This window comes from Amphiura filiformis, chromosome 19 (genome assembly GCF_039555335.1).
Source record: "Amphiura filiformis chromosome 19, Afil_fr2py, whole genome shotgun sequence".
Lineage (NCBI taxonomy): Eukaryota > Metazoa > Echinodermata > Ophiuroidea > Amphilepidida > Amphiuridae > Amphiura > Amphiura filiformis.
The window spans coordinates 29,197,374-29,221,534 of record NC_092646.1 but is presented as its reverse complement, the minus strand read 5'-3'; the positions used below and the strand labels follow the sequence as shown (position 1 = coordinate 29,221,534).

Genomic DNA, 24,161 nt, shown 5'->3' with positions numbered 1-24,161 from the left:
ATTATCGTGACAACTCGCAATTATGTCGTCAATTATGTCATCATTTATCGTGACAACTCGCAATTATGTCGTCAATTATGTCGTCATTTATCGTGACAACTCATCAAGTCGAAATTATCATGTAAATTATCGTGACAACTCGCAATTATGTCGTCAATTATGTCATCATTTATCGTGACAACTCGCAATTATGTCGTCAATTATGTCGTCATTTATCGTGACAACTCGACAACTCGAAATTATCATGTCAATTATCGTGACAACTCGCAATTATGTCGTCAATTATGTCATCATTTATCGTGACAACTCGCAATTATGTCGTCAATTATGTCGTCATTTATCGTGACAACTCGACAACTCGAAATTATCATGTCAATTATCGTGACAACTCGCAATTATGTCGTCAATTATGTCATCATTTATCGTGACAACTCACAATTATATCGTCAAGTATCGTGACAACTCGACAACTCGAAATTATCATGTCAATTATCGTGACAACTCGCAATTATGTCGTCAATTATGTCATCATTTATCGTGACAACTCGCAATTATGTCGTCAATTATGTCGTCATTTATCGTGACAACTCGAAATTATCATGTCAATTATCGTGACAACTCGCAATTATGTCGTCAATTATGTCATCATTTATCGTGACAACTCGCAATTATGTCGTCAATTATGTCGTCATTTATCGTGACAACTCGACAACTCGAAATTATCATGTCAATTATCGTGACAACTCGCAATTATGTCGTCAATTATGTCATCATTTATCGTGACAACTCGCAATTATGTCGTCAATTATGTCGTCATTTATCGTGACAACTCGACAACTCGAAATTATCATGTCAATTATCGTGACAACTCGCAATTATGTCGTCAATTATGTCATCATTTATCGTGACAACTCGCAATTATGTCGTCAATTATGTCGTCATTTATCGTGACAACTCATCAAGTCGAAATTATCATGTCAATTATCGTGACAACTCGCAATTATGTCGTCAATTATGTCATCATTTATCGTGACAACTCGCAATTATGTCGTCAATTATGTCGTCATTTATCGTGACAACTCGACAACTCGAAATTATCATGTCAATTATCGTGACAACTCGCAATTATGTCGTCAATTATGTCATCATTTATCGTGACAACTCGCAATTATGTCGTCAATTATGTCGTCATTTATCGTGACAACTCGACAACTCGAAATTATCATGTCAATTATCGTGACAACTCGCAATTATGTCGTCAATTATGTCATCATTTATCGTGACAACTCACAATTATATCGTCAAGTATCGTGACAACTCGACAACTCGAAATTATCATGTCAATTATCGTGACAACTCGCAATTATGTCGTCAATTATGTCATCATTTATCGTGACAACTCGCAATTATGTCGTCAATTATGTCGTCATTTATCGTGACAACTCGAAATTATCATGTCAATTATCGTGACAACTCGCAATTATGTCGTCAATTATGTCATCATTTATCGTGACAACTCGCAATTATGTCGTCAATTATGTCGTCATTTATCGTGACAACTCGACAACTCGAAATTATCATGTCAATTATCGTGACAACTCGCAATTATGTCGTCAATTATGTCATCATTTATCGTGACAACTCGCAATTATGTCGTCAATTATGTCGTCATTTATGTCATCATCATGTCATCATGACAACATGACATGTCCCTTCAGTGCTTCCGTACCGTTCCATTACTTGAACTTTTCTGAAATAAATAGTGATTAAATGATTTCTGTTGCAATTAGTGGTGGGTGATTTCTTAATTTGATTGGCCTAATACTAAATCAAGAGTCTGTTAGCTCAGTTCGCTGACTGCACCGCCCTCTATTGACTAAGTTATACCAGTGGGTTTCAGATGGCACGGAACCTGTGCTAATCTGTTTCAAAAAGCGACAGATATGTCGAAGATCTAGCTTGTTTCAAGTTCATTGTGTGCTTCCATAACTTGTATTAAGTTTGGCGGATTTCTCGTCAAATTCATCTTGTGTGTCTCCTTTTATCCGCTGCCAAATTGACAAGCCTCTGTAAAGAATACAAAACACAGATCGGATTATCATGATTATATTGGCATGGAGCAATTAAAATTAGGTAAATAAACCATGAACGCACTCCGTCCTTCCCCGGACGTCCTTCGAAATTAATCAGTATGCATCATACCGGCACATGCCGATTACCGTGACCGCCCGAAATATTACCAGCCTTCTGCGTCTCTTCTATTGCGAGAAACCCGTCACTACATGTATAGCGAATGAATTACGTACGTCAAAATTAACGTGGAGACTGCGTTGAAAATGCACTTTATCATGAGAGTCAAGGATAATGAACATACAGAGGAAATACTAACTATTAATAAGATCATTTTTGTTTTTAAGAAATCATTATTATAAAGCAGCATTGAGGTATTATTTTACTTCATTCAAACGCACGGCTCATATGTACATCACTATGGAACACAATAGCCTCATCCCTATTGCATAGTTCAATAACCCCAATTAAACAATCATAGTGCAAAATTCGACCTTAAGTTTCAGAGTATGAGTTTTTTGTACTCAAAATTTCAAAGGTCATGCATGCAATGTATCAAATGTATTGGGGTTAAAGAACTGTGCCCTGATAGATGAGCATGTTCTGGATCCTAGTGCATATTGTCCATTGAAATGCGAGTGATAATTTGGATTGCGATTTGCCTTTTTGATACAAACGCACGGTCCACGTTGAAATCGAAATTTTTACGGCATCACGATGTTTCATGTAACGCGCCTAATTTTCACCACGAAAAGTCTCATTTTGAAAGTAAAGTCATGATAACGGATGCAGTGGTCCTTAATCTACCAAAATATATTTTTGGCAACCATAGGCATAATATTGGGAAAGCACTTAAGAATTTAATTTTAAGCAGCATGTTAACCTTGGTTTTTAGTCAAAATCAAAAGCATGATGTATTGAAGTAGACATAAGACCCGGTGACCATTAAATTTCAAGCGCTTCGCCCTCTTGTGACCAGATTAGATGTTAGTCTTTGTTCCAGCCGCCTTGTTATTCTTCGTGACAAATGAGCAAAATCCAGCTTGGAATCGAGACTAGCAATATTGAACGCCGCTTTGAACGCCGTATAAACGCACGGTTGCACAGCACAATGACGTCGCAATCTCTCTATTACGTACCTCTAAGTATAGGAATATAGGAGAAGAGTAGTGCCTTACTCGCTCGCTCCTTTAATATTAACTTACTTTCCTACGAGTTCTCCTTCTTCCAGAGTTTCCGGTAATTTCCTTCCCAGTGTTTCTGGCAGTAGTAACAACAGAATTCCAGCAACGAAAGAAACGCTTGCAAATATAATAAAGGGTAGTTCTTGGGAGACAATATCAGCTAATAATAAGATATATGGAGATATCATACTGCATACAGAACCGGAGAATGAGCCCATTCCAATGCCGACATTCCTTCAAGAAGAAACGAAAAAACGGGTTTATTGTTTCTCCTTGCTTTATCAAATTCGATATAAAATGGCGATTTCAAAAATTTTGCTTTTCGAACCGAGAAACCAGGTTTATCGATCGAAAACCCTGGTTTATCGCAGAAAACCCAAGTTTCTCACTTTCATTATACAAAATACGTGCCATAGACGGGCGTACAATCACGCGTCCGGGAATCGCAACCTCTCTACAGTTTCTTTCTGAAGAGCTTCTTTACGTAGGCTACATATTGGAGCACATGTTGAGACAATATCTATATAATCATGCTATTGAAATGGTCTCAATGTTTTACCTTATCGATGTGGGAAACAACTCGGTAGCAAATAGGTATACAACTGCATACGATCCTGATATACAGAATTTCCCGATCATTGCAAAGGCTAACGTCACATTGCCCAATTCTGAAAACAAGACATATGATATTCGCTGTCGAAGTGACGTAATATTCCGATTAACTACCATAACAATTTTTGAATATATCGCGCTGCACTAGTACATTCACGCGGCATACCTCTGCATTGAATCAAAAGTCGTGTTCACACGGTCGGACATAAGTGAGTTATTACCGGTAATAAGCGACTTTATTAATATAACCGGTAATAGTGACTTATTACCGGTATTAAGTGACTTACGTCCGACCGTGTGAACACGACTAGAGATGTCAAAGAGCAGGGATAAAGACTTGGATCGTAATTCTATAGATTACTCATATCATGCTGATCACTCGCACATGTAAGATTAGTATCTTTGAAAAGAGCGGTATTGTATTATGATTGCAGACATCCACAAGTGATGTGTATAAACTGCTTGCAGTGCATCGCGATACATTCAACATTATTGTTTTCACCTATTGTTATGACAGTTATTCCGATTATTACATCACTTCGACAGCGAATAACAACAAGCAGAATAGGTGTTTTTGTTGAACAGCGGCTTTTCACACAGCTTCACACTAATGTCGCTGTCACACATCGCTGAATTTGCCCTAATTACAAGAAACGGATGGTATTTTTTTTGTCAACAAGTTTTGTGCATGCACACATCTTGAAACTGAATGTACTGGTATTTTTTTTCTGCCGAAAGCAGTATGTATTCGAATTGGAACTTGAAACACGACTATTGGGCGAAATAATAGCCGGATTGCCATGACAAATCATTCTGTCACTCAGGTTTGGGCTACGTTTTCCATGTTGCCACGAAGTTCTTACGGTACAAAATGCTCAATGAGTCTGCATTTCGGGCTAATGAATTATGCATTAGAAAAAAAAATGGCAGGGACGGTCATAAATTCTTTATACGGGGTTGTAGTAAAATGCTTCCTTGAAGAGTGATTATAAAAAATGTTTGACTTGATTCTGGACTTTGAAAAGAATATAAAGCTTTGAAGTTTTTATTGTTTTAAAGAAGTTAATCTGAAATAAGGTATCTGTGAAGGATTTTAGGGATATTTAGAGGGCCTGCACCCCCCGTCTTACAAAAATGTCGATTTTTTTGTGAACAGCACCTAAATAGTTCAGCCTGACGAATATTTAGGGGAGATCGGGGCAAAGTGGAACACGGGGCAAAGCGGAATCATCAGTCGGCTGCGGAGCAGGTGACTACAAGCTCCTATCTTTGGCTGCATCCTTTTTGTACTTTGTGTACTTAACCCTCTATCTTTTTAACCAAATATCCCACAGAGTCGTGCGATATGTCAAACTTTTCCTCTGGTCATAAACAACAAAAAAGTCAGTGGTCACATCTCTGTAGGATCATTGGTTAATGAGATATAGTCACTTTTTTGTACTTTGTGTACTTACCCCTCTATCTTTTTAACCAAATATCCCACAGAGTCGTGCGATATGTCAAACTTTTCCTCTGGTCATAAAGAACGAAAAAGTCAGGGGTCACATCTCTGTAGGATCATTGGTTAATGAGATATAGTCACTTTTTGTACTTTATGCACTTAACCCTCTATCTTTTTAACCAAATATCCCACAGAGTTGTGCGATATGTCAAACTTTTCCTCTGGTCATAAGGAACAAAAAAGTCAGTGGTCGCATATCTGTAGGATCATTGGTTGATGAGATATAGTCACTTTTTTCTACTTTGTGCATTTAACCCTCTATCTTGTTAACCAAATATACCACAGAGTCGTGCGATATGTCATACTTTTCCTCTGGTCATAAGGAACAAAAAAGTCAGTGGTCGCATATCTGTAGGATCATTGGTTAACGAGATATAGTCACTTTTTCTACTTTGTGCATTTAACCCTCTATCTTGTTAACCAAATATACCACAGAGTCGTGCGATATGTCAAACTTTTCCTCTGGTCATAAGGAACAAAAAAGTCAGTGGTCGCATTTCTGTAGGATCATTGGTTTATGAGATATAGTCACTTTTTTCTACGTTGTGCATTTAGCCCTCTATCTTTTTAACCAAATAAACCACAGAGTCGTGCGATATGTCATACTTTTCCTCTGGTCATATGGAACAAAAAAGTCAGTGGTCGCATATCCGTAGGATCATTGGTTGATGAGATAGTCACTTTTTTCTACTTTGTTCATTTAACCCTCTATCTTTTTAACCAAATATACCACAGAGTCGTGCGATATGTCAAACTTTTCCTCTGGTCATAAGGAACAAAAAAGTCAGTGGTCGCATTTCTGTAGGATCATTGGTTTATGAGATATAGTCACTTTTTTCTACTTTGTGCATTTAGCCCTCTATCTTTTTAACCAAATATACCACAGAGTCGTGCGATATGTCATACTTTTCCTCTGGTCATAAGGAACAAAAAAGTCAGTGGTCGCATATCTGTAGGATCATTGTTAATGAGATATAGTTACTTTTTTGTACTTTGTGCACTTAACCCTCTATCCTTTTAACCAAATATCCCAGAGTCGTGCGATATGTCAAGCTTTACCTCTGGTACGTGAAGACGGCCCGATTGGCGCGAGGTTCATATTGGTGCGTATCTTGTAAACCTTAAGTTTTGCCTTGCCTTCCTTCGTAATCCTGATTGGGCCACAAAAAAAATGTGTTCCACTTTGCCCCGGTCTCCCTATACTAGGTATATTCGTCTCGGGCTGTCTCAGGTTTTAAAGCATCGCTCGATGGGTTAAGCTTACTGATTTTCTTTATTTTATTACTGGTATATTGTAAAAAACCAAGTAGCTGTGGTGTTAGCTCAATATGCTAGGAAAATATTATAACCGATGACTTCATGTTCACTTTGGCTAAATCAGCTGTATTTTTTTTTGATAAGGGTGCGTAAATTAGCATTCGACATGTTGGAGAAATTCGCGTCAACTGTTTCACTATTGAAGTAGTAGCACTGACAACGTTCTTCTTCTTCTACCGGTGAGTACATTCCTCTCTTCGAGAGTATCGCCGTACACACGACGAAATGATTGCAAATTTACACATTTGTAATCATTTTGACCACAAAATATGATGTGAAAATACCGGGAAAATACAGGTAGGCCTAAGCAATGAGAACAAGTCCTCAAACATTTGAAATTTGTAGCGTTACTATAGGTATGCCAGGCAAACCTTAGTTAACACATTTGCTAGTCAGCCAAATTCGCCTAGAACACAATACATATATTTTCATAGAAATATAAAAGAACTGGCCGGTACAAGGAAACCTACATAAATATGTTGTCTATACTTCCCGTAACCCAAATATATGATTTTTTATGGTGATAAGTCACTCGCACATGGAATTTTAGAGGATTTTGATAGCAGTTCCATTAAATAAGCTGCTATCAACATGAGGTCTAAGATCTAGAAACACCACCGAAATGCTTTTGGGGGGAATTTTGCTAGATGAATCTTTTTGATGAAAGTCAATCTTTGACAAGATGTAACTTTACTATGGAAAGTGCTATGAAAAAAAGGTTTTCAGTTTTGGCTTTCTTAACTCAAGGGCTTTAATTTGATATATAAAATGATGCAGTTTGATGGCAAATTTGAATTCACCTGGCATACCTACTTACTACAACCTGAAGCTGAGACTTTTGAATGAACGCAGGTTTTAACAGCTGCACTCGATCCAACCGCGATCGTATATCGCGTATTTCAAACTACAACGCGAACGCACGACCTAGACCTGTAACTGCCCATCCCTAACCATGGCAGTAGGTGAAGCCACGTATCCAAGGTGATTTTGGTCGGGTGGTCGGACGCGGAGAAATAAGCGTTCATGTCTGAACGAAAAACGCGATCGTTTGCGTGATTGCTGCGCCGTTATCGCCCGCGTCAAATGCAACATGTTCTGTAGACGCGAACATGTCTGCTTGTTTGCGTCCTTGTCAAAATCGTTGCTAAGCAGTGTTGACTTCACTACGCGAACCAAAGTTATAGGTCTAGGTACTTGTTTGTCTGGGGATACAATGCTAACCAATCACGAGTGCGTTCCCAGACAAACGAGCATCTAGACCAGTGACTTTGACTCGCGTAGTGAAGCTGACACTGCTTAGCAACGACTTTGACAAGGACGCATACCTGGGCGCAAGCAAGCAGATATGTTCGCGTCTACGGAACATGTTGTATTTGATGCGAGCGATAATGGCGCTGGAATCACACAAACCAGCGCGTCTTTCTCTCCAGTCGCGTCTACGGAACATGTTGCATTTGACACGAGCGATAATGGCGCAGCAATCACGCAAAGCGCGTCTTTCTCGCCAGATATGAACGCTTTTTTCTCCGCGTCCGACCAACCGACCAAAATCACCTTGGATACGTGGCTTCACCTACTGCCATGGTTAGGGATGGGCACTCATAGGTCTAGGTGGTATGTCTATGAGTGCGTTGGCATGGTTGGATTCACTTCCGCGATACTCACACACAATCGCACACGCTGGCGTATATCGCGCAGTGTACGCAAAAATTTGTCACGCTATTGAAAGTTCATTCAATTGGAATTCCCTCAGCCGAATTCCTACTGAAGACATAAATCATATACACATGTCAGATGTATATTGTATTAGCAAATATCCACAAAAGCATTCATTATAAATTTATTTTGATGAATTGTCATATTTTATGCCATGTATTATATCCTTAACTAACCGGTGGATTTGCGAACAATTTGTCGACATAAATGACGTTATTTTTGGTAATATGCAGACGAATGGCCAAATTACCTGTTGTGATAAATTTATCTGTACAAATTCTCGCACTCCGAGTGACATATGGTATATTTGCAACCCTGCTGTGGATTTGTGAACAATTTGTCGACATAAATGACGCTTGCGGAGAAATTATTAGAAAAAAAAGGGTTTTTTTGCCTAGGCCTGTCCTAGGCCTATGCTAGGTATGATCATCAAATTTCGAAGTAGCCTTTTTAGTACTTTTTTTGGTCCTGGTGACAACCCTGCAAGTAGGATATTTCACATTGAAATTGTTTTGTTTAGAAAGGTGATTATTTAACTTAAAAAATGAGGAGTCAACCATGTCTGTAGGGAAAAATTAACAAAGTTATGGGCAAATGTATTTTTCCCAATTCTGTGACCATCATTGATGGTACCTTACAATGAATACCTGTACAAAAAAGCAAGTACCCATTATGCAACATTTTTCAGCACAGCAATCAATTTGACAGAAAAGAGATTTTATTTCAAAAAATCTTACTATCACTGTATGATAACTTCTGCTGTATAAAGGTGTACCAATTGACACTTTTTGACTTTCAACCTTAAGTTTCTGGTGTCCAAATTTCAATTTTTTTGTATTTCCTACACAGTTATTAAGCTATTTCTGTGGTCACAAGTTGGGAGTTGAAGGAGGCCCTCTATTATATATAAGCATCCGGGGCTCATGATACGTGATTATAGCCTAGTTTCCTTGTGTGTAGCCTTCTTCACTCAGTACGAAGGCTACAGCATCAATGTATTGAAAAATGCAGGGTCCATCGATCATGTCAGTAAATGAATAGGGCCTAGGCCTATTTTGTTTTGGGACTGATTATTCGGACTACCACCCGGCCCGGGCACCCGGCATGCAGGTATTCCTGCATTAAATACAACAGAATTATTACCACTGCAAGATGGCTTAAAGCTAGCATTTCAAGTATCTCTTATAAGCTAATAACAAATGGTGCCCGCTGGAATCTCTTGAGGCATTGTCTTTTTTAAAGACATTTCTTGTTTATAGTAAATCCGTTGTTTGTCAACGTTCGTTTTATGTCCTATCATCCGGCAAATGCGTTTCGTGTTAGGTGATGTTCATTATGTCTGTCAACAAGTTTTGTGCATGCACAAAACTTGAAACAGAGTGTACTGGTAGCCCTAGAACTCTGGCCATAGTATCCGTTTTTACTTCCACTAGGGCCAGAGCAGGTGGATGTGACTTCATAAGAGCCAGACTTGTACCCGAGTCCAGCTTGTCCGAGTCCGAGCCGAGCCGAGTCCATTTGTATCCGAGTCCGAGCCAAGTCCGAGTCCTTTTGTGTCCGAGTCCGGACTCGAGTCCAAGTCCAGGGGTGCTGAGTCCGAGCCAAGTCCGAGTCCAACAAAAATAAGACCCGAGTCCGGACTCGAGTCCGGCTCAAGTCCGGACTCGGTTAGGGTCCATGCCCGGAGGTGGGGGGGGGATTCAACTTTAATATGACAGGTATCTGCCTTCTGGCATTTCTTAATAGTAGGAATAGGAGCCTATTTGCATAAAAAATAGGTCATTGGGTATAACAAAATGAAAAAGGGATAATTGGGTATAAATCTTAAAAGAAAAAGGGGGTCATTTGGTATAACATTTTGAAAAAATGAGTCATCGGGTAGAACAATTCCAAAAAATGGACCAAAATTTTATATTTTGTTTTTAATTTGAAAATATACAATACAAATTTGCTGAAAAAAAGAACATTTCTAAGTTTCCGCATAATTTTATGGCATTTTGATGATAAAATTGTAGAAAAAGAAGGTCATTGGTCAAAGGTCACTCACTACACCACACCACACACCGCTCTCCCTATACACACACACCCTACCAAACCCCACCCCATCTCACCCCCACACAGTTGACATTTTAAATACTTAATAAAAACCAACCAACCAACCAACCAACCAACCAACCATCCACACACTTCATTTCAAAAACCCATACACATGAACAAACTACATGTACAGCAGTCATGTCATGGGGGGGTGTTTGACACTAGTACACCCCAACTCACAACTTGCGCCCAGGTAAGGGACTAGAGAAGTTTCACTAGATTGCATGCAGCATACATGTACATGTAAATGAATTGCAATTAATAACATCATCATCATGATCATCAGCATCATCATCATCATCATCATCATCATCATCGTCGTTATTATCATCGTCATAATAATAATAATAATAATAATTTTAATAATAATAATAACACTAACAGAAATTCATCTTTTCAAAATTGTCCCAGAAAAACTTGCAGCATGCATGTCAGGGGCGTAGCCAGCTTTCTTGGTCAGGGGGTACATATAATACATAGAGACTGTATGTCTTCGAGCTTCCCGAAAAGAGCCTTATTGGGATGATTATGTGCGCGCGTAGCGAGAAAAAAATGGTATTTTACACTATTTTCGCCCATTATCCGGCTAAAAAAGGGCCTTATTGTTACAATGTGTGCGCGTAGCGCGGAAAATTTTGTATTTTACACTATTTTGGCCCTGAATTTTCTCTTTCATTTTTTGTCAGAGGGGCACTTTTTCTTTCATTTTTTTTGTCAGGGGGGGGCACTCTGCCCCCCCCCCCTGCCCCCCCGCTGGCTACGCTACTGATGCATGTGCAGTGAGTATTGAGCAGACACAAACTACAGACACCCTAGCCCTATGGATGAGTACCAAGTTCCTGGGAGCTGAGATGTATGGTCCAGTGTGCATGTTTCTCTCTTGCAAGAGTTTAACAGATTAGAAAGAAGTATTAGATATTTTTATAAAGTCCAAATATTTAATAAAATTAAGCATTTAATTAATTATCAATTATTTCATTAATAATAACAATAATATGATGCTGCTATTAAGTGACAGATAAATCTAAATAATTTGGTGGGTATATATGACAGATCACAGATTTGACAGCCTCCAATTAATTTGGAAAATGGTCAAATAAGTAACAAATTTGAGATCTATTTAAACATTTCACATTTTACATGGATTAAATTGGACTGGACTCGAACCGGACTCGGCTTCGAGTCCGAGTCCTTTTGTGTCCGAGTCCGAGCCTAGCCGAGTCTTTTTGCATCCGAGTCCGAGCCAAGTCCGAGTCCAACAAAAAGTGGACTCGAGTCCGAGTCCGGACTCGAACGATACATCACTGATAAGAGCAATGTCGGGGATTATAGATCACAATTTTTCAATCGACGTAGAGAGATGAGATCCGACCAACAGCCATTGTAACGAATGGTTCATGCTCAACTAATTCCAGCGGACGGTCTGTGGCTAGTAAGGAATCGTCTTTGACCATGCGCTGATCTGGCTGGTCAGGAACATATTTAATATCCCGAATTTATAATATGCCTACCAGTTCCATCGTATAACTGATTTGCAAGAGAATATTTCTTACCATGTTTAATAAATTCGTATTTATTGTATAATAAAATGTGGCCAAATGTATATTTGTGTACATAGTGTGTGGATCCACTCTTCTACGGACTTGGCTACTAAGCATGTCGGGAAGGATATGGCGGTATGCTGACCTGGGTCAATATGTTCTGAGCCAATTGCCTACGACCTTGTGTGCGATCATGTGTGACAGGCAATTCCCGATAATAATAGAAGTTCCCTGGCCAGAGGCACTTACATTGAAAAATTTGTTGGACATACTTGAACGATCCAGTAAAAAAAATGAAAGCATTTCAATGCTTGATCGAACCAATACAAATGTGTGTCAGGTCACTAATTAACATGATAAAACCCACTTGAGAACACACAATCGCCGGTCATTTCTAAAGATGCATTTATACTCAATCGCTTTTGCAGAAACCTGAATCGCACGCATGATCAGTGTACTAAATCGCCGTCATATTTGCCTGCTGAGCATGCGCATGATTCGCTGTTTTTCAAAAGCGACACGTATAGGCCTATATTGACACCCTCTGTCGGTCAACGTTCTCTAAAATTGTACACATAACGTGTGTAGTTAGCGACAATGATTCAGTCTGATGATGAGTAACCCATGGGTATAAACACAGCTTTACACAATAGACCGTGTTCATGTACCGTTACTCAGCCAAACATGGCAGAGTAGGTCCCGGATCTTCGCGGTGCATGTTCCTATCTCCTCAACGTTATACCATAGATGAACTCCTGGATGGGGCAGCTTTAATTAGCATGAGGCCGCATTGATATGTAAATAGCGTATTGTTATTTAAATTTGTGCCCAGACGTATTGAGGGCGACAGTCATGTTATCCAGACGGAGAATGGCTGCATATGCCGGGCATGTCAATTTGCTGAGTGAAGGCTGATAATCACCTTTCTGTATAGGTAATAAGCTAGTATATTTCGTGTACCAGTTGGTTATAACAAAAATTAGTATCATATTAAATATATTAAATGTATAAACTTTGAAATTTACATGAATTTGAAGAGCAGAGCTTCGAAATGTAGCTAAGTCAGGTGATGTGAAATTCTGCTGCGTGACCCCTCTGCGTGGTAGAATTATATTCATAAAACATTGAATTTAACAGATATCATGGGTAGCCAACCACGATTTATCAGCATTTAAAATATATGTTAATTAACAAAGATAAATAATAAAGAGTACAAATGGCAATTAACTAGTAAACAAGCCTGAAATCTTAAAATGTTGCCACGTGATTTCCCGAACACATGATATGCTAACATGTGACCACTATTCAGATTTACCGTAAATATTTGGAGTATGCTTGCACATCATGCACATACACTGTGCATTTCTTTACTTCCGTATAAAATCAATAATTCATGCTGGGAGCCAAGTAACATTGTCTGCTCAGAGCAGATTGGTATTTTATTTTACTTGAGAGCATAATAGAAATACATAAAGACGAATAAGGCGCGCGGCGCCATGATGGAAGGTCAGGTCGGGTATCAAAGGTTATTATAACTTAAATACTACTTGTATTTCCCACCTTGCCTCTGTCACATATTTCCTTCATATTATTGACAGCAAGTCCTAATTTTGACTTTGCTATTGCAAAATGTCATTTCATATCAAATTAGTAGACTTTCTTTGAAAAACATATCACTGGTGCCTGATGGGAATACCCGTCCGCCATTGATATAAAATTGGATCGGTTGAGCCCATATTTATTGGTCGAGCTATGAGTTTTAAAATATTGGACGAGACGTAGTCAAGTCCAATATTTTAAAACTCATAGCGAGACCAATAAATATTGGGCGTAAAGCATCCAATTTTATCATTATTATGTTTTGGATCCAATATTATCACAACTTGGATCCATCAAAACATAATAATTCATTAAACTGGATCGTTTTCGCCTGTTTTGTGCCCAGATGTATTGGGGGGGCGCGCTATACTCTCATTGAACAGGCAATGTTCGCAAAACTAACAACGTTGTTATTTGCCAAACTCAATTAACATGATCCAAGGGGTCGAACATGAATTATTCATAACGAGCTATAACGGATCGATAACTGGCCTCACTTTCTAGCTAGTAAACCAGCTGAATTTTTCATAGATTTTGCGTTGCTAATAGAACAACCGTGAATTTAGTGTCACCCCCTTGGTTATACCTTTCCAACAAGGAAAGAGATACGAAAAGCGAACGTCTATGTAGTAGTTTTTTCTTTTAGTAAATCCGTTGTTATTCGTCAATGTTCGTTTTATGTCCTTTTTATGTTCTGCTATCATCCAGCAAATGCGTCAACAAGTTTTGTGCATGCACACAACCGAAACAGAGTGTACTGGTAGTTGCCCGGTGTGTGTTCGTATTCATTGCCTGTGGCATTTCCTGCTTTCGTTTATATGCTGCAGGTCTTCGGGAGCGTTCGTTGGTGCTAGCGACGGATGCATTACTATAGCGAACATGAAATCATGGAGATGAAATGCATGTGCATTCGCTGGTCATTTACCCCGTGTCATTTGCTGGACATTGATAATACATATCGGACATACCGTACATAGGCCGCCTGCAGGATTATTATCGACCACAACGCATAGAGAAACGAACGGAAATCTGACGAAACGACCGGCCATGCATTTCGTTGCAAATATGTTCACGTGAGAACTTCCCACCCGAAATATTCTGCCGGACTGGTAATTTCCTCACCGGATAAAATATTTTTGTATACGGCGATGTACGTTGAATCAGTTCGTCTATAGCATTAGGCACGAGCTAACGATCTAAAGATCTGCAAGACCGTAGGGAAATAGCGCTTCGGCTTGGGACGTGCGAGGCACTTCCCAAATTATTGTGTAAATAATTCACCCTACGGCAAACAACAATGGACTCTGATTGAACAAGCCGCATCGTCAAACTTTCGTCCAAGCACTTTTGAAGGAAATTTAGTGGTCCAATCCTGTACTAGGGATAGTTAGTTGGGGATTCAATAAATTGTATTTTGTGATTGAAAAACAATTTTAAGAGGGAAATTTGGGGAGAAGACAAACCTACCGTTTGGTATTGGAATACAACAGAATAAAGAAATACTGCCAATAATCATGAACCCAAATATAAGACGTCTTCTTCCAAGACGATCCAGTAGTAATTGGCATAAAATATAGGCTGGAATATCCACCGCACCCGAGATGAAAAATGCCAGGTATGGATCGCTGCTGAGATCTTCTGTGAAAAACGCCAGACCGTACATGTAGTAAACCATTGAGTTGGCAATCCTTTCAAAGAGATTGCGTAAAAATCCGTCAATAAGCATACAGGGTGTCCCAGAAAAAATTACCGAGTAAATAAAATTGAACGTAAGTCGAGAAAGAGATATCAGAATCAAAAAATTTAAAATGTAGCGCACAGCCTATTTTATTGTGCATCACATACGAAAATTTTATTTGATTCGGTCTACTGCTTGCAAAGAAATTAACGTTTACATAAATGCGCTCATCAATGCAGTTTATTCCAAGTTTGATCAACAGGCGCTTTTTATACTCGCTCACCGCTTCCTAAAGTTTGTGTATCTCATTAAATTTAGTCCACATTATCTATTTTATAATCCGACGGTGTTATGTTATTCATGATTTCACTGAAGATGAATAAAATTTTGCCCGAGAAAACTTTGATTTCTGCAATTGGAAGCTTTCCAACTAATCTTTTAGGTTGTTCAAATATGTTATATTTTAACTTTCAAAAGAACATTAGAGCCAAGAAAGACAATGATCAAGTGCTTACAGCTTTAAGTTTAAGTTTTAAAAGATTTAAACTTTGCATTACAATTTCGTGGAAATATTCCAAAAATATCAATCTGTGTGAAAAAGATTTTAGGCCAGCTGGAATTCTGTATGCAATAATTCTTTATGCAACATTTATATCAACATTAACGAAAAAAGATATTTACAAGTGCTGAGCATCATCTGACATGCAAGCTTTCATTTTCAATATCATGCAGATTTTCAAATTTGAACACAACCTAATTAGATGTTTTGCAAGAAAGATTATTTAGAAAAAAGAAAAGGATTTCACCGAACAAAATATGAAGCAGATTGACAGTTAACCACTAGTGCGCATTGTGTTAAATGATCTTTCTTTCAAACTTGGAATGAAGTGAATTAAGGCATGCGTTATGTAATCGCTCATTTCTTCGCATTCAGTCAACTGATTCCAGTAAAATGAGCGTCAAAGATGTAGAATAAGATTGGCTACACACTGAATTTTAGATTTTTGAATTTCGATGTTTATTTCTCGACTTACGTCCAAATTTATTCGCCCGGTAATTTTTTTCTGGGACACCCTGTATGTCCCTATTGACGGGTTGATCGGACAAGAACGAATTTTGAGGGCAGTTTGTTAACTTTTTATTTTTTTGTCTTTCAAATTGCAATCTGTAACACATATTTTTGACTACGTTTGACTACCCTAAAAATTCGTTCTTATCCGATCAAATCGTTAATAAACATATGCTTTAAGTGGGTGGGGGGTACTATGGAATCTTAAATAGATATTTAAAGATCTTTTCAGTCTTCATTTTCACTAAATTAAAAATAAAAATAATGGCGCATGTAAAATTTAAATAAATACTCTGCCTTCTAAACCAAATCAACTGTGACGCGATTGGGTATCACAAATCGTTATATAATGATGTACATTTAACATGTTTAATGGCTTCAGTTCTAATACAAAAAATATTTAGAAACCTTCCCACTCTGCTATTTCTAAAACGTTATCAGGCTTCCTTAGCCTTGTCATCAAATGAACGTTATTGTTATTTTATTTCAATTTTATTCTAAAAACACTTTTCGAAACTGTTCATTTATGGCATGCTGTGGTTTACTTACCACACGAAGTATAATATGAGTGTTTTGAATCGCATATTAGATGTTCGTAATAGAGCCCAAGCACTGACTCTCTGATCATAAATATCACCCTTCTGTCACGTGAAGAAAGCAAAACAAAATTAGTCAAGACGAAAAATAGAAATATAGTTTTAAAATAACATGAAATTAAGTTTCATATCACTATTACTTTTGAAGCGTGTCAGCCGTTATGCCCGGGCGTTGTGTGGTATAGACACACACATTATTAGTTTGCGCGTTTGGAGTATCAATAATTTATATATTAATATGACAACAAAACACTCACCTTCATATCTTCAAGTTCTAAATTTTGGTCTAAAAATTTATCAGGTAATTCCACTTTATTGACTTTAGCAGCTTTCGTGAGAATTGTCTTGGCTTCTTCTTTGCGCCCTTTGGATAAAAGCCATCTTGGTGATTCTGGAACACAAATCAATAAAAATGATTATTATATAGGCCTATATCAGCTTTCTGAGTGCTACAATATATCCGCGTATTATACAGGCCTAGTGCCTACGAAGTACCCGGATGACTACAAAACATTGCTGGCGCAGATGATGCGCGTGCGTGTACGTGTCGCTGATTGGCATCACCCTGGCAAGTGGTGCTGAATCAAATTGAATTAATTTTTACCAAGTTATTCTGATAATAATAATAATAATAATAATAATAATAATAATAATAATAATAATAATAATCAAAATGAGATACATGTAGCACTAACTTGAGGTACCTATGAATACGACCTTCATGCACAACTCAGAATACAATTTAGGACATTATTATTTATTCAAGGTTTATTAAAATGCATATCGCAGCCAAACAGCTGAATTACATACATTGCACAATATAAAAAACAATTAAATAGCATATATAATACAATATGACAAGCAAAAATACAATAGCCCATAACAAATGAAAACAGTCAGACTCACTCGCTCTCTCCCCCACTCACTCACTCACTCACTCACTCACTCACTCACTCACTCACTCACTCACTCACTCACTCGCTCACTCACTCACTCACTCACTCACTCACTCACTCACTCGCTCACTCACTCGCTCACTCACTCACACACCCCATCACTCACTCACTCACTCACTACCTCAATCGCTACCTCAATCACTCCGCCACACACACTTCAACTCACCCCCTCACTCTCTCTCACCCCCTCTCTAACACTTTAAATAAGAAAAATAATCAACTTCTAAATACATGCGCTATTAAGCAAAAAAATACAAAACTGAGCCTGAGTGCCACCAAGAGATGCTAAAAACGAAGCAACTTTCAATCAAACCTTTGCAGACATTACGGCTGATTCGTGGTGTACGGTCACATATACACATTGATAGCAAATGGATACATGCAAGAAAGTGGGGGTACGTAGCATCGTCCGGAGGTATATTGTAATCAAACAAACATATAAAAAGCCATGATAGCGCAACTTAGTCAACAAAATCACATGATAATACTCAATAAAAACATTACCAGTAATAGGTAAGAAACACTGCAGACGGTATAGTCTGCAATCTTTGGTCATGCCCTCAGCCTCCACGCGATGAGTGCTATACTCATGTAGCCTATACTGTAGCAATATTGGACGCCCATACCAGCCAAAGCTCGTTTGGAAGGTCCGACTAATTCAGTTGCTGTAGGTAACGAGATTAAGCAATGTGATGTGCCCTGAGTAATTTAATTTGTTTACAACTTACAGCTATGTCATGAGAAAGAGGGGAAATCAAGAGTTTTTGTATCACGACATGTTTTAGGAGAAACCCCTTTGGTTACAGTAAACAAACTCAGTCAAGAGTTATAAGTAATCTAGGAAAATCCCCACTATTCCAGAATGTTCAGTGTTGCCTAATGTTAACTTGGAAAACCCCATTTGCTAAAATAAGCTGAACGTGACAGAATATAAAGAGAGTGACAGAATGGTCTATTAATAGATTGTGGGGTTTTGGGAATATAAAAAGGTGAAAGCATTGGAGTTTGTTCTTTACAGAACATGAAGAGAGTTTGTGGGCTCTCTATGTCGTTGTACTTCAAAAGGAAGTACACCTGAACCAGTTTGCATAGTCAATACTGTGCTATTTTAATACAGCAACGAAGGAGATTTGAGTGTATGAAAGTCTTACTGGAGCCTGGTTTATAAAACAACACATCTGTCAATAAAGTGGAGCAGTGCGGAAAGAAGCCTGTTTCCTGGAGAAAGAGAGTGATTTGGTGAAAGAAGCACCATTTTTAAAGATTGTCATTTGCGCTAGGAGTTAAGTGTTTGGAAAAACGGCATCATTTTTGTGCGAGGATTTTATACACAAAGGATATATATTAATACAGTGATTTTCGCAGGGCAAGTGAACGAGGATATATACATCAGCCGTCCAGAACATTGCAACAGAACTCTATGGTCACCAAGAAGAAGGTTAAGTAGTGATAATTAAAAAAGAGTGATTATATTGTATGTGTATTTATTGTTCATGTACCAAGCATATTTTACATTACTTTTAATTAAAGACCAGATAGTGTTGAACAGTGTATTATTGTTGTGTATTCGTGTGAATTTGGGTAAAAGGCAATTTTGGCCTTGAATCATTACGGCTCGTAACAGCAACAACTGCAATATTAATTAATCTTGATTTTATGCATAGTTGAACTGATATCTCTTGGTTACTCATTCAAGTTGATTCAACCATTCTCTGGCAGTTCTGGCCAAAATTATTTCCAGCACGCACCTGACTGAGGTCTCATATAACACGGGTGACATCATTATTTTAAGTAAAACAATGAGGTTTACAAGTGTTTAAGAATAATAATTAACCTTACCAATTACAATGGCTACAACAAAAACACCAGATGCCGTGACGCCAAGAAGAAATTGTAACGCACAGAAGACGGGGAAACTCGGTGAAAATGACGCACCAACTCCAACGGACACCTATGATGAAAATAACATTGGGAACAAAAGTTAAAAGATTTTGTTAGATTCATGTAAAGACCATTTGATGCCATGCCTTATTTAATTACGTAATGTTTGCCTAGTTTGACCCAATAATATTTGATCTAATTTGAACTGTAACCATGGTTACCATATGGTTTAAAAGTTCGAATAAATCTCAAATTCAGCTGAACTCGTTTTCACTTATTTTGTCTAGATCGTATCTTAGACATTTTCTCAGGTCGTATACTTTTATATGATACAGCTTCTTAGCTATTAATGTTTACAAATGCATTAAGGTTACTGGATCATTTATGCGTAATTATAGAGGGCCAGGGGATTAGATTAGATTTTTCCTGACTTACGCAATTTCATCATCGTATCAGTGTCTTATGTATTTGTGCTTTCGTGCTATTTATACGTAAATTGCTAAATGAGTCACTTGTCGGTAAATCGTGTATAGGTACCCTTACAACAAAACCCGGGTGGTACATGTACTCTGTAGAAACGGGTAGGTACAAATGTGACCTGCTACCACGAAATGAGCATACTGTCGAGACGACCTGGCTGCTGCATACTGTGTCATCACCCCGATATCTTTTTTTAAAATCTTCATGGCAGAAATCGCCATGGTAGGTTGAATCCACAGCCACGCATGGCCATTTTGTTCCGACCTGTTTAATAAATAGTTTTGAGACGCATAATGGGCCGAGGGACATTCGACTAAGGCTATTGACAATAGCCAGGTGACTGACCTTTGTGTGTGTGAGCATGGTATACGCCATGAGGTCATCTGTTTTTAGACTGCCTCCACGAGTGGCCTACGCTGCGCTATAGTTCGGCACATATAAAATCAGAATTTTTGTCAGTTTTTGAGCTCAATACGCACGGTTATTTCTCAATACGCAAGCTAACGACTATCATATCCTTTCAACACATATATTCAAGTGCAAGCAAAAAATATGGCTTCTTTAGAATAAAAAAAATTACGGGAGATATTCATCATTTTCTACCCCGGTATTCAAAGATTTATCGTCTGAATATCAAATCGTGCATAGCACATTCACGTGTTTCGATCCCGGGTACTGATTTTAGTGTCTCTGCTGTACAATGTAATTATTAACCAGGCGATGTCGGTGTGCCGCGGTTGTTTCTTACGCACCTGTTCAAGGCAGTGGTATATGTTTGTAGGGCGTTTGTGAATGGAGGCACAATGGATCATTCTCAAAGGACATACTACTGGCTTGTACATGTACTAGGTGCGAGGAAAACAAAGAACATCGACTCAGTCCGCCAAGGATGTTTCGAAACTACCAACTTGCGACTTTGCGCTCATTTGGTGGTAGCAGGTCAAAGATATGCCGCGGATTATGAGTCGCATTTCACCTCTTACATTGAGTTAAATTTTTATGATGATACTACGTGTAGATTGGGGGTTTTGACTATAGAACTTTTGCCTTGCCCTTTATCCCATCATGCATGTCGAAAATAATGTCTATACAAATTAGTTTTTTGATTACTAGCAATATTGGGATTTTCGGGAGGCTATACTATATGAATGAATCGTATTTGTATAGGTTACTATAAGAAAGGGTCACATATTTTGTATAATTTGCTGACACATGGGTTGCCTTTTTTCCCACTGGCGACACTCCAGTACTCCTGAATCAAGTATTCCGGACCAAAACTTAAAATCACAATCCACACACAAAAAAATAATAATACCTGCATGATGATTCCAAATAGAAACATGGGTTTTCTGCCTACAATATCTGCTAAGTAACCAAAAGTGGCCGAGCCGACCATCTTACCGGCCAGAGCCAAAGACTTGGAAAGCTGACGTTTTGAATTTTGGCCACATACTAAATCGAACTGAAACAAGAAAAAACAAAGAGTTAAAGAACAATGCACTTAGAGTTAAAAGGCAGTATCTAGATACTAGATACGAACTGCTTAGGCTTTATACCGATTTGGAGTACGTCGAAGTACTCAAGTAGACTAAATCATCCAGTTCCCAATACTCGTCGCCAAAAGATGGTCGCTGGAGAGTGCGCAGAGTAAATGGCATGCTTGATGTCATTGACATACTTTTGTTGCACCAGATAGGTTTTAGCTTATAGCCCCGGGTTATAGCAGGAGGGTGAGAGTGCATAAGGGCAATGTCGGGTGACTGGTCTCAAACAATGCCCGACTTAAGATACATATTTTTAACGCATGCGTGTTCGTCAACTATTTAGTCTCTGGCTGAGGTGAATACTAGAACGGGAACCGGTTTTTGTCTGTGCATTAGTGCCAGACTCAGCAACCTCACAGTACAGTCTTTGAGGGTTTGAGACGTATAATTATATTTTTCCTGGTGACGCCATATTGACATTGGCTAAATAAGCTGTATTTTGACTATTTTCGCTCGAATTTCTTATTGCCATTTCACCAGTTTTATTTTTGCAGACGACTATTCCTTTTGATCACCTTATAGACATTCTTACCAGTCGTTTATGTTATCCTAACTACGGTTCGCCCTTTAAAAAGTGAATTTCGACGTATGTGGAGCAAAATTTCTTGCTACCAGTGGCGATCGGACCGGAGGGGTAATGACACAGGGCACTATAGCTTAAATGCCTTTGTGTATAGACTACTTGACATTGTTTATCAACAAAGGCGAGGGACTGGTCTATCGATATGTTTGAACGAACCGCTACACTGTTCAATGGCTTTCTTGTACTATAGTATTTGAAATGTGGTGGGCGATTTAAAATGCACATGCCCTGAGCAAGGTTACGATGCGCACAGTGCAGGGCAAAGAACAATGAAACTCGCCATAAATTCGCGCGCATACTACCGGGCAATGACGTCACATGTCAAGTGGTCTATGCAAGAAATTCGGGCAATACAATACACTTACATCTGTCACTGCCGTCGATTTGTAAAATGTAGTATCATAAACCCATCCTTGATCACATTTCACCACGACCCCTTCATCTTTACACTGGTCGTACGGCTCCGATCTAGTATACTTTTCACACTTATCCCATTCTTTATTCTTAAACGGAATCGTACAATTTTTCGTCAGCGAAAATTCCTCGTATTCTTGTCCAGGAAACGTTCGACAATAATGTTCTGGTTGAGCACTAAGAAATGTGTTCCCAAGACTGTGCCATGCACTGGGAATCGCTAATAAACAGATAGTGATACAGACGTATTTCTGATAGCGTCCAAATTCGCCAAGATTTTTGAGAATATCGTCGTAACGCATTGTAACTACACTTAAACCTGTATTCCGTGCATAAGAAGTTGGAAAAGCTAACCATCGGTACTTTGAATATGGTTTAGTAAATATTAATCGCACGGATTAAATCAAAGTGCCGAAAAACCTTTCAAACTTTTGTCCCAATTTTATGCACCCGCTGACTCTATTCACAGTTTTACGGTGCCCATGACAACTTTTATATTGTCATTAAGTCGTGTATTAATCATCCCTATCATGTTAACAATGAATTGCTATTTAGCAATATAGAGAGTGTCTTTTGCTTGTTGTTTGTTCCTTTACCCAGTCAGTCTGCCGGTTGGTAGGGCCATTTCATGCTGTAAAGGTCGTTTTTATTTTGAATTGCAAGCAGCAGGAATGGCCGTTACATGATCGTTCTCATTTCTTTTTTCGTCACTATCTTGCTTAAATTCTAGAACACTGGGAGTTTGGCGCCCACTGCCAAAGGGGATTGCACTAAATTCACGGGTTTTGTATTATCCACGCAAACCTATGGCGAATTGTGTTGGCTTGCTCTCAACAAAGTGAGGCAAGGTATCGATCGGTTAGGAATAATTCACATCAACTCTTACTCGACCCATTTGATTGAGGTCACCACATAAAGGTGTCATGATAAGTTTAGCGAATCGTACCTGTTTAGCGAACCGTCACGACGGACGGAAATGGGGTCAAATACTATGATCCCATCAGGCAGCAGTGATAATTTTTCCAAGAAAGTCTTCTTATTTGATAAGAGAATGTCTTTTTACTATAGTAATGTCGAAATTAGGAACTACTGTCAATACGAAGGAAATGCATGACATGTTTAAGATATGAAATACAAGTGAGTATTTGAAGTCACAAATACAAGTGAATCCTCACGTGACCTTGCGTTATGGCCCCGTATTTGTCTGTGTGTTCGTATTCAGCTCCTCATTGTCCTGTGAAAAATATCAATCTTCACTATGATCAGATAATGGTATTTGGCTCCCGGCATGAAAATCACACAAACGTGACTACGGTGTTAGAG

At 38.6% G+C, this 24,161-nt stretch overlaps 1 pseudogene; it reads right to left on the bottom strand.

The window, feature by feature from the left end:
• Nucleotides 1–1,969: 1,969 nt before the first annotated feature.
• LOC140140483 (organic cation transporter protein-like) lies at nucleotides 1,970–23,140 on the bottom strand (annotated as a pseudogene).
• Between the last annotated feature and the right edge of the window lie 1,021 nt (nucleotides 23,141–24,161).